This window comes from Parus major, chromosome 4 (genome assembly GCF_001522545.3).
Source record: "Parus major isolate Abel chromosome 4, Parus_major1.1, whole genome shotgun sequence".
Lineage (NCBI taxonomy): Eukaryota > Metazoa > Chordata > Aves > Passeriformes > Paridae > Parus > Parus major.
Window position 1 is genome coordinate 18,087,476 of NC_031771.1, and position 16,041 is coordinate 18,103,516.

General features: G+C 41.0%; 2 protein-coding genes across 3 annotated transcripts in view; one reads left to right on the top strand and one right to left on the bottom strand.

The window, feature by feature from the left end:
• HPGDS (hematopoietic prostaglandin D synthase) overlaps positions 1-10,360 on the bottom strand; it is a 28,784-nt gene extending 18,424 nt beyond the window's left edge. The window contains exon 1 of one of the 2 annotated variants that reach the window (XM_015624317.2): positions 10,253-10,360. The gene's annotated coding sequence lies outside the window, so the exon portion shown is untranslated. The remainder of the gene's footprint in view (positions 1-10,252) is intronic. The other variant, XM_015624318.2, reaches the window with a different exon arrangement.
• The window catches only part of LOC107203034 (melanopsin-like), a 75,873-nt gene continuing 64,036 nt past the window's right edge, over positions 4,205-16,041 (top strand). Inside the window, exons 1-3 of the mRNA XM_033513976.1 lie at positions 4,205-4,341; positions 12,599-13,038; positions 13,443-13,618. The gene's annotated coding sequence lies outside the window, so the exon portion shown is untranslated. The remainder of the gene's footprint in view (positions 4,342-12,598; positions 13,039-13,442; positions 13,619-16,041) is intronic.

Here is a 16,041-nt window from a genome sequence, read left to right on the forward strand (position 1 = left end):
GTCATTTGAGAGCAAAGAATGGCATTTTTAAAGAAGCATGTGTTATCTAAGATTCATGACAGTGATTCAGGAGCCAAGGGGCAAAATAATACAAACCTTGAGTCTTCTCACTTTTCTAGAGACAAGCAAATGCTATTGATTTAGTCTGATTTACTGATACAGTGTCTGTTTCCCTCCTTTAGGAATGCCCATAGAGTTTTTTCCATGAACATTTACAGCAGTCTGAACTTGCTACACTCACACATGACTCCTGTTTCCCAGCTGCCTCTAGCCCACCTGGGCCTGTGTTAGCAAAGAGTTGCTGGCAGCTAATGAAGGCATTTAAAAGCATAAGAATAGTAGATTTTTAAGGTGCAGTCGTGAGGGAGTAGACAGCTATGTTGAGAGAGGGCTGGAGATGGTTAAGGCCTAAACATATTCCAATAGGTGTGTTGGAAGAGCCTAATTCTTGGAGTGGGAGCACTCTGTACACAAAGAGCTGTACACAGCCAAGAGTAGTGAAGTAATGTGAAGAACTGGGAGTTCAGGCTGATGATCAGCAAGTCTCTCTGCCTGTAGTGGTAGATAGTGGAATATTTTGGTCTGTCAAGGAAGCAGAGGAAACTATTGTTTGAATTTTCTAAAGCAAAGATAAACAAATTTTTAATGAACACACCATAAGGAGTAATCAGGTATTTGTAGTGGTGATGCTCTTTTAAGCTTATGATTTTTTTCCCATCCATGAACAAGAAAAACCAAAACCAACTCCAAAAGGAGTTTACCAAAAGTACTTGACGTTTTAAAAGCCTTTATAGGTTTACTGTAAGCATGCTTTTTGTAAATGTTTGTAGGTTTTATTTTTTATTTATATTTACTGTGAAATGTCAGGAGTAAAGCTTCCTAAACAATTACAGCTAAGTTTCTAAATTAAAGAAATGCTTGTGTTCAGAATAGCTTTTTGCCAGACATACAAAATAAGCTGTTAGGGTCTTTTTTCCCTTGTCCTTTTTTTCCCTCATTTCCCCAGTGTGTTTTATAAAGGCGGATCATGAGGAAAGAAATTAAAACTATTTAAACTATTTAAATTAAAACTATTTCAATTCAGAATTACTGAATTATTGAAAAATGCCATTACTAGGGGAAAAAGACCTATTGGGTGTCTTTGAGCTGGTTTTTGGGATGAAGATGTTTGGGACTTTTATGGAGGTAGAGAGCAGGAAAATCTTTTAAACTATTTAAATTCATTTCTCTTTTTTTAGGTTAGTCGTGGCTTAAAAATACTGAAAGATGGTGGAGGTAGGTGGACCTCAGTGTCCAGACTTGCATGTATTTAGCCACATTAGTGCTAAAATCTTTAATTTAAATCTTAATTTAAATCTGTTCAGGTGAGTTCATTGCAAAGCCAGATGTGTATAAAGGTAGGAGGGGGCTGATTTACCTTCCACCAATACACCTGCCCTCTAAGCAGTGTTTTTCCAATTTCTGTTCTGATGGATACGTGGCTGGGACAGCCCTGTACACCTGCCCTGTCCTACGCTGACAGCACTTCTGAAAGCTCATGTCTCTATAAACAATTTGATGGGTGAAGGTGTGGGTGTTAATGTCATTGAAATGAGTGTTAATGTCTCTACCAACTCTGGGCAGCAGGTTTGCTGCAGAGCCCAGAGAGCTTGTCTCCTGAAACAGACGAGGGGCTGCACAAGCCTGAACTACTGAACTTTGGGGTGAAATAGTAGGTTCAAGGGGGGGGGGAATATGAGCTAGGTGGTTTGGGAAGGCTGTACCTTCCCAGTGCCTCAGCCAGTGGGGAAGGAAAGGGGGTAAGGTGTGGCCGGGAGTTTAGGATAAAAGGAGGCTGTGCCCTCTGAAACCTCGAGAGTGAAAACCTCGTGGGCCTGTGCCCCACTGGAATCTCTCCCTTTATTCCAATAAAGTTGCAGGACTCCGCTGTCTCCTTTTTGGACATAAACCTCTGGCATTTGTGGATTTTCCTGACACTTCAGTCCCAGTTTCATGGCATCCAGATTTCAAAGCCATGAATTCGACAGCTTTAAATTTACTATTAAATTAGCTTTAATACTTTAAAGTTGTTGACCCGCTTAACTGATTTTCCAGCTTTCCTCTGTGACTTTCTGAAAGCCAGCTTAACTGGCTTTAACATACCTTTAAACAGAAGATTAATGGATCTCATGATTAAATTCAACTTGGAACCACTCAGTGACAAAATCAAACAGGAAATCTAAGAGAATTTTAAGTATGTGTAAAATTGGCATCCACCATTATACTCATGAGTCAAAAAAACAGGGTGGAGTTACAAGTGTCTAAAAATTTTATGACAGACTTCAAATTATTTAAAACTTTTTGTGGCTTTACAGAGATATTGTATTTCCTGATGAACTTGGGGTGCTTTTATTCCAGTTGAAGCAGGATTGAGCAATCAATTTGAAAACTTCAAGCAAGATTAGACTTAAAAAACAGAGCCCAGGAAGAAACCAGCATTTTCTGGGAACTGAAATACTGAGTTTTAGATAGCAGTAGTACAGAAGAGAAAAACCACCGGCAGACTGGACGCTGCTCAGGCTGCTTTTCACGTGTGTTCCCAGAGCACGCAGCCTCTGATAGCCAGCGTTCGGTCCTGCGTGCCCAGCCTCAGCAAAATTAAGCACCAAAACTCTGCTGGGCTCTCTAGTGGAACAGTGCTCAATCTGTCTTTTGGAAAATCCAGCCCTCAAGGTAATACAAGAAAATATTCTTCAAACTGGTAACAAGCACCAAAACCTGGATGCATGTGAGGAACCAATTCACTTTTATTTATGCCTCAACAGAGACTGCCGCCATTTTAGGGCCTTGAAGCAGACAGCGCCCTCAGAAAATGGCGGGAAGCTCTGGCCCCGGGGGATTTCCTCTGGCAGTACACCTCACCATTGTCCAGGTTTTATGCTACAAATCCATTTTCTGACATGGGGTGGAAAATTACTCTAGAGCTTTAATGCATGCTATATGTGGGAGACAATTGGGACACACGGGGTGGAGGGGAGGCAGAGGTTGCTGCCATTTTAGGGTCTGTGAGCGGACAACGCCTTTAGAAAACAGTGGCAAGCTCTGGATGTGGGGAGACTTTGCCTGGCAGTCAGTCAGGGGAGAGAAAACTTCCACCACTGGGCTGCAGGCAGTGGAATTCCTGCTGCCTGGGAAAAATTCTCCCCGACTAGCCAATGCTCAGTGGGAGGAGTCTTGGCACATAAACACAGTTAGCTGCGCCATAACCAGGGCCTGCTGTCTCAATTTCTAGGGGGCAGGAGGCTCGTCTAGAGGTTCAGCTCCTTCTGCCCCTGCTCAGCCCTGCAGTCTGCCCTGCCTCGCTCTTCCCTTTTCTATCCACCTTCGGTAGGACCACATCTTTCTTTATTGATGAACAGTCCTCAGATGTGAATATTTCCCATGCTTGTGTTTTATTTATGCCAAGAAATCTGTTAAAAAGAATCCCTTTGCTATTCCTTTGCAGTGGAACATGACAATGGCAGATACTCAGCATATGAATTCTGAGAAAAAAAGTTTTAAAAGGCAGCACACAATTACATTTTATAAGGTTATTAGTATTTGAGAAGACAATGAGCAGAGAGCTTTCCCTGGGCTGGCAGTGAAGAGGGAGAAAAAAAACCAGCTAAGCTGAGCTACATGTTCACATGCATTCAAAGTCTGACAAAGGGCTTCTGGTGCAAAGTCCCCTTTAACTGTATTTTGTGCTGCAAGAAATTAAGACTTTCCTTGCCTTAAGGTGTTATCATTGTTAGGAGATATAAAAAAGCCCAGCTTTTTTTCCCCCCAGGAAGCAAGACCAGTAGGTTTGAGGTCAAGTTCATCTGGGTGTTTCTAAAAATTTGTACTTGAACAGTGTGCTTTGAAAACATGATACATTGCACTGTATTTATATTTATTCAGCATGGGGGTCCTTCATTAAATTAGGAGTTACTTATGGAAAGCACCACAATGAGTGCCTGACACAATGCTGTCCTGGTCATGGGCCTACCACAAAAGGGGAAGCTGGAGGTCTTTGTCTGCCAGGTGTCATTGTCCTCTCTTAAACTGCAACCAGAGCATGACAATGATTCAGGAGTGATGATTCAGTCAATGGATACCTCTTTATTTTATTGTAAGATTAAGCTTTTATAACAATTCAGAGTGCTTGAGTTGCTGGAGCTGATTATATATTCCATTTTCATTATTTTACAGGATAAAAGTATAATAACAAATCAGCTTCCACTCATGTAAGCCGATAGGTATCTCTCTGCCAAGAAGAATCTTGCTTTATGACTTGTGAATTGAAATTTGTATCCTCTCTAAGCACTATTCTATCCAAAGGTGAGAAGCTTTGTGGACATTTTTCTTTCCTTCTTTCTTTTTTTTTTCCCAAGCATTTCCTGCCCTTTATGAAATTTTTCTGCAAAGTTAATCTGAAAATCAAAATAAGTTCTGAAGTAGAAGTGAACCAAACAACCTGATTTTTTTTGACAGGGGTGGATAGGGCACTGCAATTTCACCCAATTCTTATAATTACTCACATATTTCTGCCACTTATACAGTTTGAAGCCTTAAATTAGTGTCAGCTGAATGTTTTTCATTAATGGTAACACTGGGATTTCAGAGTTACTCCCAGTGACAGGGCCAAATTGTGCTAATGTCAGCTAGGATGCTCAGTTTAGAAAAGGAAAGGAGGTAAGCTGGCTGGGTCTCTGTATATACAGACAAAAGAATCTTTCCACATTAAAGGAGAAATCTTTCTTAGGCTGTAATCTCAGGAGTGACCTGACTCCTCCGAGTATGAAGCATGGATTTTTGGTTCTGTTCCTTAGGGGTTGGGGAGAGTTGTGTTATTTATGGACTACAAAGAAAAATCTTTAACCAGGAAAGAGTCTTAGTTTTATTTCACCTGAGAAACATTAGGAATAGTAAGTTCAGTTTTGCCTTTATCATACATGTGAATTCCTTATCCCTGTGACTGAAGAGCTGAGCATTAAAGCATCTTTCTCCCTCCTCAGTTTTAAAATTACGTTTTAACTGTCCAAGTGAATTTTTCTGCCTTTATTTGTTTAAATTTTCACATTTCAGAGGAAGGAAACAGAGAGGCAAGACTCAAATAATTACTGTAGAAGGCAAGTAAAGAAAAATTTCCACAGCTGTTAACTTTATAAACTGTACACTGTAGGAAAGATAAAAAATGTCCATGAGCAGTATTTCTTCCTTTTTTATTTAACCAGCATATCAGTCTGTTTTGGAAAAAGGTGTAATGTTTACATTTTCCTGTTTGAGCAGTGCTGAAAAGACAGAAACCATCTGAGAAGAAGCCTTTCCCTGTCTGCAGGTGTGGTGCTGCTCTCCTCCTGCTTACTGATCAAATTGATTGCTACAGCAATGTCTTCATTTTTTTTATCTTGGGTGAAAAAATATTAGTGATTTAAGAGATATTTTCAGCCTTTGAAAACTAAGAATAGTGGTGATTGCATGGTTTGGTTTTTTTTCTTCCAAAAAAAAGATGTTTTTAATAATTCTTTTTTCAGCAAAGAGGATAAGAAATTTTCTGCCCATCGTTTGGGGAGAAGGATTAGAGAATTTTGGCAGAGTGATGGAAGACTGAAAGTTTTCCAATGGAAGAATTCCATAGCAGTCTGCGTTTTTGACAGAAAATAAAATTAAAAACACTAAATAATTCTATTTCCTATCAGCTCTCAATCTGACATAAGCTCTCTTTCTGAAAATTTATGGTCTCTTTTCCCACTCTGGTCCAGTTATAGAAAATAAAAATTAGAATTTGACCTCTTGCTAAGATAGCAATCTAGACCTTGGAGAGAAAAGAGAAAAAATCTGTGCATCCTTTTCTGTTTAATAAACAAATCATCTGAAGTAAATGTTTATGGAATTTTTTATGTAGGATCAACTTTTGAAGTAACAAATTTCTTATATAATGGATACTTCTTAGCATGATTTCTAAGGTTAGACACGTGGATCACTTAGAGAATAATATAGATTTAAAATATTTTTAGAAGGATTTTGCATGTGTATGCACCTGGTGTGCTGCTTGTTTGTGAACTGTGGGGGAAAACAGCATCCTAAAATGAGAAGAGGTTTTAAGGCCTTACTGTGAGAGTATTGAGTAGTACTAATGGTTATTTTAAGTGACCTGATGAGTAAAGCTCTACTGTCTGAGCAAAACCTGATCTGTCAATACATGGGCTTAAAAAAAAAAGGAACTGTAGGAGACCTTAAAGCAATTATCTCTCTGAGGAAGCTTCAGGCTTGTTTTGCTGATGTAGAAAATCAGAACTCAAAAAAATCCTTGAAGAACATAGGAAAAAAAACACCCACTTGGACTTTTTTTGCTAATTTTTTTAGAAAAGTAACCACAATGTATTAGTGAAAGAGGAAGATAAGAAACATATGAAAGGGTTGTGTTTTTTTTAAATGGGAGTCCAGTGTGAGTGGGCAGTGAATAAGTGTCCACTGTCAAGACTTGTTGAAGGAAAATGCCAAGAGTCCAGTGGGTTTCCCTGAGTTGAGTTTATGGTTACCCCTCTGGCAATGGCAATCAAACTGATCATAATCTGGGCAGCTATCTGAAGTTCACCCCTTTTCTTTGAACTGAAGTGAATGACAGAACTCTCACATGTCAGCAGGATTAAGGAGGCAGGGAAATGGTGATGGACACCATTGATGAGCTTTACTCAGCCACCTCAGCAGCTCAACCTGCATGGCTTGCCACACCCTTCCCTTTAGGACCTGAGCATCTGGGGTGATTGCTTCCTGCCTGATCCTCAAGCTTTGGATTTGCATCTACTTGGTCCCAGTTTTATGCAGATAACTTTTGAAACTGTTCTGTGCAACTTCTTTTAGATTAATAAATTGCACACCCAAGACTATGAAATACTGGTAAATAAAATTGCAGGAGATCTTAGGAAAGATGCAGGCAAAAGAAGTGGTTTTTCCTGAGAAATTATCCTAACCACTAAGTCTTTTATTTCCACATCAGATGTTTTAAGAATTCCCAGAAGCATTTTGTGGTAGAACAAAAGCCTAAATAATCTTAATGCTTGCCAGCCCCATGTCATTCCTGTAAAATTCATGCCTTGCATCTCTCTCTGCACTCTTCAGATGAATCAGCATGACCTCATAATATTCCTACAAAGCTCAGGGCTCAGTTGTGAGCAACGTTGTTCTGTATTGTTTAGTTGGCTCTCCAAAGCCAGCTGCGTTTGCCAGGATGAATCACATCCATTTTCTGACCTCTTAAGCCTGTCCAGCACAATAATTTGTATAACAACTGTCTTGGCTGCCTAACATCTTTCCTTGGATGTGAAAAAGTGGTATTTTTTTCTATCCCAGCTTTGTGTGGGTTTGAGTGTGTGTATATGTGCAAGGGGGAGTACAAGAACCAAATCCTTCCCCCTGCTTGTCTAAACTACTTTGCTCTTGACCTGTTGCATACCATGGATCTACTGTATAGTTGGCTAAAAACACCCCAAAATTATAGGCATGAAAGAATTAGATAGCTTTTAAGCACTGTGTATGATCCCTGTAGCAGGCACAGGTTTGACTGAGGAAGGTTTTTGTTCACTTTGCAGAGTTCTCCAGTACCACCCACTATGTGTCCTGGTCACAAATTCCTAGTGTCCTGCTATGCCCTGCATTACCTGGCACAGACCACCATGCCCTGGAGGCAGCAGTACAATGGGCTGGGGCACAGATCTCAAATATTTTCAGATATTCTGAAATTATTTTCTTAGCCTGAGCCTGAGCAGATCCAGAACCTTGCTAAAGTGCTCTTCAGGCATTGCAAGTCTCCTTGAGAGGACCAGTGGTGCCAAAGGTGGACCTACTGTTCTGAGCAACACCTAGCCAGAAGCCTGGGGACCACCTAGATTTGGCCATAAGTGAGGAACATGCAGGACTCTTGAGTTACAGTCACAAACTGCTCGGTATGTGAAACCCTAACCTGTGTGTTCCTATATTGAAGTAGAAAGTACTTTCTGAGAAACGCTTTGCAGCCAGTTTCTCATGGAACCCCCAGCTAATCTGGCTCCAGGGCAGTCCCAACTGCTGTGTGCCAGGCACAGAAAAACTGTCCTTTGGCTGAGACATACAGTTACACATCACACATTCTTTTTTGTCACACATCAACTAAACTAAGCTGTGAGACAGCTTCAACCTTTGTTTGCCTTTCCCCTTTGCATCTCCTACAAATAAACATCATAGTACACTTTGCCCAGTATCACTGTTCAGTATCACTGAATGTCCTTGTTTTCTCTCTTTTCAGGCTCATTCTTTACTAAGTCCCAACTATTTTAGTTACTTCTAAAGAGATTCAAAAGCAAGCTTTTCGGTGTTTCTCAGTTCATTGTTGTAGCTTGTTTTGTGCGATTTTTAGCAGATTGCCTGGAGATTAGACAAGGTTCTTCAAAGTGGTGTCACTTTGAAATGTGTATGTGGGATTTGGCTTATTTTTTTCCCCTTTCTTTCTTTCTTTTTCCTCATGCTTCTTGGACTAACTGTCAAAAGGGTAAAAAAAAATCACCTGTTTGAGATTTGCAGCATGTATGATAAGTCTCCAGCAGGTGTGAATAAGCCTTTTCTGTTGCCCCCTGCTTGCCCCCAACACCAGCCACGTCAGTGGCTCCTGGGCAGTGTAATTACTTTCTGGTGAGATTTCGATCCAAGCTGTGTTGAAAATGAGCACAAACTTCAACTGCTTCTGCCTTCCAGCTGCTCAGGAGAAGCAGTGCGGGACAGACAGCAATGAGAAATGCTATGAACAAACCCTTAAAGCAGCAGAGCACATTGGGCAGTGGCACAGGAGCGTGCTGCACTGGCTAACATGCTTGCTTGTGCACAGACCCAGAACTTTGAAGAATTACTTTGTGTATATTTTCAGCTTAAAATTTGGAGAGTTTCCGTCTCATTTCTATACAAATAGATTTGACTGTGTGCCTGGGCATGTGTGTGTCTGCAGCAGGGAGTAATTTACACAATGTGCGCATTTTTAGGGAGAGGTGGATTCTATTTTGGATTAAATAAAACAAAAGACTGAACAAAAGTAAACTTGAAAAAGACCTCTGTGTCTTTTTTTTCTTTACAGACATTGCAAGTTTTGAGTATAAAAGTACCAGTGTTTACAAACAGTTGTAAGGAGTACAGAAGCCCAGGAAAGTTATTTTATAGCTACGGTTTGTTTGCTTGCATAGTCTGAAATGAACAGGGAACAAGAGATGGCTTTTAACAGAGGAAATGTGTGTGGGAGGATTATGTATATAGGAAAATGACAGCAGTTAGAATGAAAGAAAAAAGTCCTCAATGACTATTTAGAGTATCATTTTGAAGTAAAAGACAAATTACAAAAAAACTTTGACTTTTGATAAGGACAAAAATTGAATGAGTGGAAGCAGATGCAGGAGGTTTTTTTCTCTATAGAATGATGGTGGGAATTAGAACCCCAGAGTAGGTTAATTCCATTGGTTTAGAACAAAGGGATTTGAAAAGTTTACAGAAGAGCGCACAAAAATTACCTGGAATAATTGCTTGGTGTTGCTTAAAATTAGTCAAATTTCTCTGACATTAGCCTAGATTTAGCTTGGTTCTGTAAGTGAAGGCATTTTAGTCAGCCTTCATATGTAATGGAATATTGGCTTGAAATGGGTTTTCACTTACTGAAAACTCCTCGCAGAATGCCCAGAGCCTCCTCACTCCTATTTCTTCACTTCCGAGGTTGTCTTTTCTTAGGCAACTACCCTGACACGTAGCCTGATTATCCAAGTAGCTCAGCACTAACTGTGCAAGGCACTGACGGGGAGCAGGGGCTTGCTTCGACAGCAGGCCAGTGATCAGCCCTTTTGCCTCTGGAAAAGCAGTTCATAGTTTTGAGTAAAGTCTGGTTTTAGCCGTGCATGTGATTGTACAGATGTCCTAAGCGCAGCGGGCACAGTTTAAGGATGCCTGTAAGTAGCAAAGAAGGTGCACAGATGGGGTACTTGAGTTACACTTGCAGCCACCGTATGGAGCTCCTCTGCCCGTAGCACCACTCAGAGAGTCAGGCTGAATAAACCGAACAAATCTCTAAAAATTAAACTCTCTCAGGACTTGCTCTAGACGCAGCACCATTTGACAGACTCGCCTCCCAACACGGGCACTGTAGCGGTAGCCTAGGGAGGGCAGAGTAGGATCAGAAGCAGCGAGGGGAGAGAGAGGAGCCGGGCTGCAGCGCTAGCAGAGCTGAAAGAGAACTCACTGCGGTGCGGCGCTCCGCGGTCCCCTCCTCTGTGCACGGCGGTCCCTGCGAGTGCCGACCCTCAAAGGCAACCGCGCTCCAGCACGGGCTCTTAATATACACACCGCTCCCTCCCCGTGAGCGGCTCTCCTCCTCCTCCTCCCCCGTCTCACACACACACGCTGCATGCATCATTCCTGATAACAAGCAAGTTGGCTGACTTGGGGCATGCAGAGCAATGCTGAGTGCTGGAATTTCTTGGCTTGCGTTCAAAGTAAATTTAAAGTGATAAAGTGCCATTTGGATCTATATAATAATAATAAAGACGGGCGCTGAGGAGTTGAGTCAGATGATGGGTGTTTTTTTTTCTAAATGTAAAATGTGTTGAACAAGCCAGGTAATGTCTTTTGTAGATTATTTCTAACTAATGTGAAGCTCGCACTATCTGGATCCAGTTATAGAGCAATGCCTCAAATAGCTGCAAATGGAGAGTCAGATATAAAACCAACAAAAACATTCCAAAACCCACCAGAACCAAAAAAAACCCCAACTTCAAAGCTGTTTATATAAAGAACCAAGTGTGATTTAAGTTGGTGGGTTTGGGGTTTCGGTGGGTGTTTTTTTTTTGTTATCAGTGAAGAAGGATTTGTGCAAACTGTCCATGAATAATGCTCGTTAGTAGTTACAGCTGTCATGTTGCTGCTTCTCATCTGTAGTGGATATTGTGCTTTTCTGTTTGTTTATTCATTTTCCTTTCCATTGTACTTTGGCCTTAGTAAAGTCCATTCAGTGTTGCTCTGCTTTGCTCTTCCCTGAGCATGGGACCAAAATGCAGCGGAATTGGAGCAAAGTTTTTTAATGCTGTAGTCTGATGTGTACCACACAAATGTGCCCTGAGGCTTTCTTCACTTTTTATCAATAAACAGTTGTGTGTGTGTCTCCTGCAGGTGCAGGGAGTGGTGCTAACCAAAGCAGTCTCTCCTGGCATGAGGAGGTGATAGATCACACTCTTAATCACTTGCTGCAGGTCAGCGCATTTTCATGTAATTTCATGTGATTTTCCCTGATGTCAACAGCTGAGTTTTCACAAACCAGCAGCCTTTACAGCTAAGAAAAAATTTACAAAAAGAACCCCAAAAGATCTTCTAATCGGGACTGATGTAGACTGAGTGATAAGCCAAATTGCTGAGGCATAGCTTGGTGGTGGAACTTCCATGCTTTTAGGTGTGCTTTGGCTGCAGATTTATGCTTTAATATTCCTTGTCTCCAGAAAGTCACTTTGGAGGTGGTGGTTTTGAGTGCATCCCAAAAAGTAAAGTTTAAAGGGCTCTAATACCATATTTTATCAGTTTTTAATTGTTGACTTTTGATAAAGTAGCCTCTATGGGGTAAAACAGTTCCTTCAGTTGCAGAGAAGCAGTTTGAGACTTTTCCTCATTTCATTAGCAGAAAACTGAAGGAATGTTTATGGTTCTAAAGCAAACAGAATTTGAAACAAATTTATAAGCGTTTGCAAATTTTGAGCAGCTAGGAACTTTTATTTCTTCTGGTTTGGAGCAGAGAATGGAACACAGCAGCATGTTGTGGGATCTGGTTCTCAGCCTTCTCAAAGGGAAGCAGAAGGTATTATTCTCAAGGAGCTGTTTTTAGCAGACAGCAGTTTATTCCTAACCCTGGCAAGGTAACCAGTAAAAAAGCATGGTAAAGCATTAATAAGCACACTAGTAATCCAACTTTTTCTTTCTCTGTGGGAAGTTTAATGAGTTAAAACTGTACTTTTGCTCCAAGACTCCCATTCATTGAGTTGGTATGAAACACAAGTACCCCTTTGTGCTACAACTGTACTTTCAATGACTGACAAGGTACTGAAACCCTCTCTTTCGCTTTGCTGTAGGAAATCTTTAATATAGATCAGTGAGAAAAGATTTTCAACCTGTGACAGGAGTGTGCTGGGACCAAATTTTTCACTTCCTGTTTCAAATGGGTAACTCACTCCCTGTCCAGTGGAAGTTGCACTCAGGCCATGCATCATGGGCTGGCATTATTCCCTTCCCTAGTGCTGCTCTGAGCACCTTAGGGTCTGGCAGGAGTGGGGGTATGCAAACAGTGGGATTTACAGGGCTTGTGCTCAGGAGCACCTGGTGCCCAAGCTGAATACAGCTCTTTACATGATCAGGAAGTAGGCTCTCCTAAATAAACGTAATTCTTCCTTTATGTCAAACTTGGTTCAATGCATTTGAATTATCAAATAAATTCCTCTGCTTTCTAAAATGGGAAGTGATTTGTACATGCATTTTCAAAATAATGAAGTTAGTAATGCACTGACCTGATCTAACCTTGGTTTCATTTGCTGATGATTTCTTGCAGATTAAGCTCTCCCTTTCTGTTGCCCTTTTGGCCTGCAGCTGCTGACAACGACATGAGAAATTGGCTGAAGTGCTCGATGAAGCAGTCAAGCTGGGACTGTGTATCCATCTCTTACATGAGGCTCTTTGCCTAAAGCATCTATCACCTCTGTCCAGCTTCTGGAAACTCCTGGGATAGGAGAGCAAACCAGTCAAGATCATGATGTATTAAATGAAGCATGTATAAAACCTGGATGCAGAGACCTCTATTCATGTCCAACGCCTTTCCTGGGAATGGCAGCAGGGGCACTTTAATAGCAGGAGCTGCAATCAGGTCTCAGGATTCAGCAGTTGACCTCTTGCCCATTTGTCTTTTGCAACATCCAAGTTTCTCATGGTCAGCTGAGCCCCATGGACAACAACTCTGCCGACGTGTACCTGGCAACTGTGGGGAGTCACAAAGTCAGTGAAAGGATGTTTTCTGTGTGTGTTATAAAGGGAAGTGAGGACATTGTCAGTGACACTTTTCCTTTCTTGGTCATCATGGGGGCTCTCCTCATGGTTTGAAAGCCCTAAATAAATGAAGAGGAGCTCACATGGATTAAATTTAAATCCAAGATTTGGTTCAGCAGATGTCCGTCCCGGGGCATTCACAGGCTATTAAGGGATCAGTACACTCCAGGCAGATCTCCTGCCCTGTGACTCCTAGGTGTTGAGGGATCACTCTGCCTCTTGACTTGTGGCCAGATCTTCCCCACATCTTCTGTCCCAACTGCTGCTCCACCTTGTGCTGGGGAACTGATAGTTAAGCAGAAGGTTTGGAACAAAACATATCATCTCATGAAGTTGCCCATGTTCTGTTGCAGGGCTCTGTGGTGAGACAGCTTGCTTACTGCATGTGCCAGGAGAAGCAGCCATGATTCCTGACATCTTGCACTGGGAGGAGTAAGAGGCCAGCTCCCCAGAGCTGGAATGGGAGGAAGGACATTGCCAAAGAGTGGCTTTTTCCCTGCTGGGAAGGAAATTCCAACCATTTTTTATGGTGAGTTGATTTTTGCACTTCACAAAACGTGACCATCTTATCAAGACTAGTAACCTGCAGTTAATGCACCTACTTGTGTGTTCAAGAGAATAAATTCACTCAAGTCAGAATTTTGACTGTAAACTTAGACACAGTCATCATGTTCACTTCCTTAATAATGTCCTCACCTACCTCTGCCCTGTGTGTTTTATGTTGTTTTTTTTTTAATTATAACACTATGCTGCTGTTAGAGATTTGTGCAAACTAACATTTCGTGTAAGATACAGGAAGTGAATAATTGCAAGTTATCATTTTTAAGCCATTTAAGGAGGGGTATTAGGCCTGCAAAATGCTAGACCTGAAAATGCAGCAAAGGCACGTGGTCTTCTATGTTTATATATAATAAAGCCCAGCAATTTGCCTTCTCTTTTAGCAAGAAGTAAATTCAGCCTGAAAAGTACACCTTCAGAAAGACCTAATGTTGGACTTTTGCAGCTTAAGTTTGCAAACACTTTTGTGTTTGTAATGCTGTGGGGACTATTGAAAATACCAGGTATTTCTTTTCTGAAAAGTTGACACATATAAAGTCTATTGGGAATTAATGTTTCTGTTACCTTTTTTTTTTCTAATTTGAAATATAAAAAAAAGGTTAGTGTATTTGAAAACACCATCTGTGTCAATAAGCGTGTTTCTACACGTGCAGCTTGCTCTGCTCGTGCACTTTCCATTACATTTTTTGTGATATTTTTGTTAAAAATATACAGAAGTCATAAATGCATTTAAATGAAATTATCCATTCTTAATCAAATATCCTCTCAGTGTTACTGCAGCTCTAGTAAAAGGCCATGCTTAATGATCAATGAGATCATTACACAAGAAATAATGAGATTTTCTTTTGAAGCAGAGCAGCTTAGAGAAGCAATCAGCTACAGATGAGCCTGCAATTTTGGGGTTTTAAATTTAGCTGATAACTTTTCTTGTGCTCCTGGCAGCAGGGAGCTTTTGTGTGTACAGTGAAAAGCATCAGCTGAAAGATCCATCTTCAAGTTACTACATGGAGAGCCATAAGGAGCTGTCTGTTAGACACAGTTCTTCACGTTCAGAAGTGGTCTCTTGGCTTTACTCCTAAGTAGGAAGGTTCACAGCTACAGGTGGTTTTGTGTGAAAGACCCTGATCCAAAATCCAGTGAAGCTGGCAGAAGGACTTGTGGGCTCCCATCTCAGGTGTTGGTTTTGCCATTGAGAATTTGGGCAGCATCATAATGGCTCGTTTAGTCGGAACATTTGGAATGACCTTTTCTAGTGCGTGTGCCTCAGCATTTCATGTATGTAATGCTCAGTCCTGAGCCAGCTGGTTGACTATTTGCTTTATCTGCTATTAATGAAAAACTGTCCAAGGTTTAAAAAGCCAGTTGCCCTATAGAATGCATTTATCCTGGTAGCTTTTCTACCTTAGCACAGGAGCAATGACGCACTTCCCAACTCATAGGGAGTTGCATGCATACGTGACACTTAAGTAAAAACTCCTGATGAATAACCAGAGGACTTATCTATTCAGAAGATGCAGTTCAGCACAGAGATACTGAATGGAGGCCCTTGGTATGTCAGCTGATGGCTGACCCCTATCCATTTGAGGTCTCTATACTGGAGTTTTGTTTCCCATTACAGCCTGCAGAAACTTGTTATGGCAATGAAAAACCACATGGCCAAGTCAGAGCTGATCAGCTGCTTTTCTAATTTCAATTAAAGTTCTGTTATCTTTGTTTAAAAGGGAAGGAAAAGTTAAGAAATAAGTAGCTGTACAAGTTGCAGAAGATAAGAGAGCTTTGTTCCTCATTTTGTTCATGTGGTCAAAGTATTGATGAAAGCTGGAAATGCTGTCTGCTTGCATTGGATAAATAAATCACGAGGTTTCACCCCGTGTGGGCCCTTGCAATTGTATCACATTGCATGAACAACTACATAAAGGAAACAGATGTGCTTTATGAGCAGGAGAATAATCTGTGATTCACAGAAGTAGGTCAATGCAATTAGTGAAATGTTAAGACTCATAACGTAATGTAACATGTGCTGTCTGCCTGATTCCATCCACATCAGTTTCAGCAGGGATAACATTGGATAAATGTGTTATTTAACAAGCAAATAAAAACTTTTAAAGAGAAGCCTTCTTAAAAACATGAAGCCCCTTCATCTCATCTACAAGTACTGGATGGTCCCACTAGGAAGCCCCCAGGGAGCCCTGAGCAGGCACAGGACCTGTTTGCAGATATGCACTTTTATTTCAGCATTTTGAAATTTGAGACTTCTTAAAAATTCTCTTAATGACATCCTTTGTGACTCCACTAAGCGTATCATTAGATATCACAATTGCTTTCAAGGAAACTAAAGTGGATTAAGAAGAACGTTTAAAAACTTGATTGGGTTGGGTGGTTTTCATTGGTTGG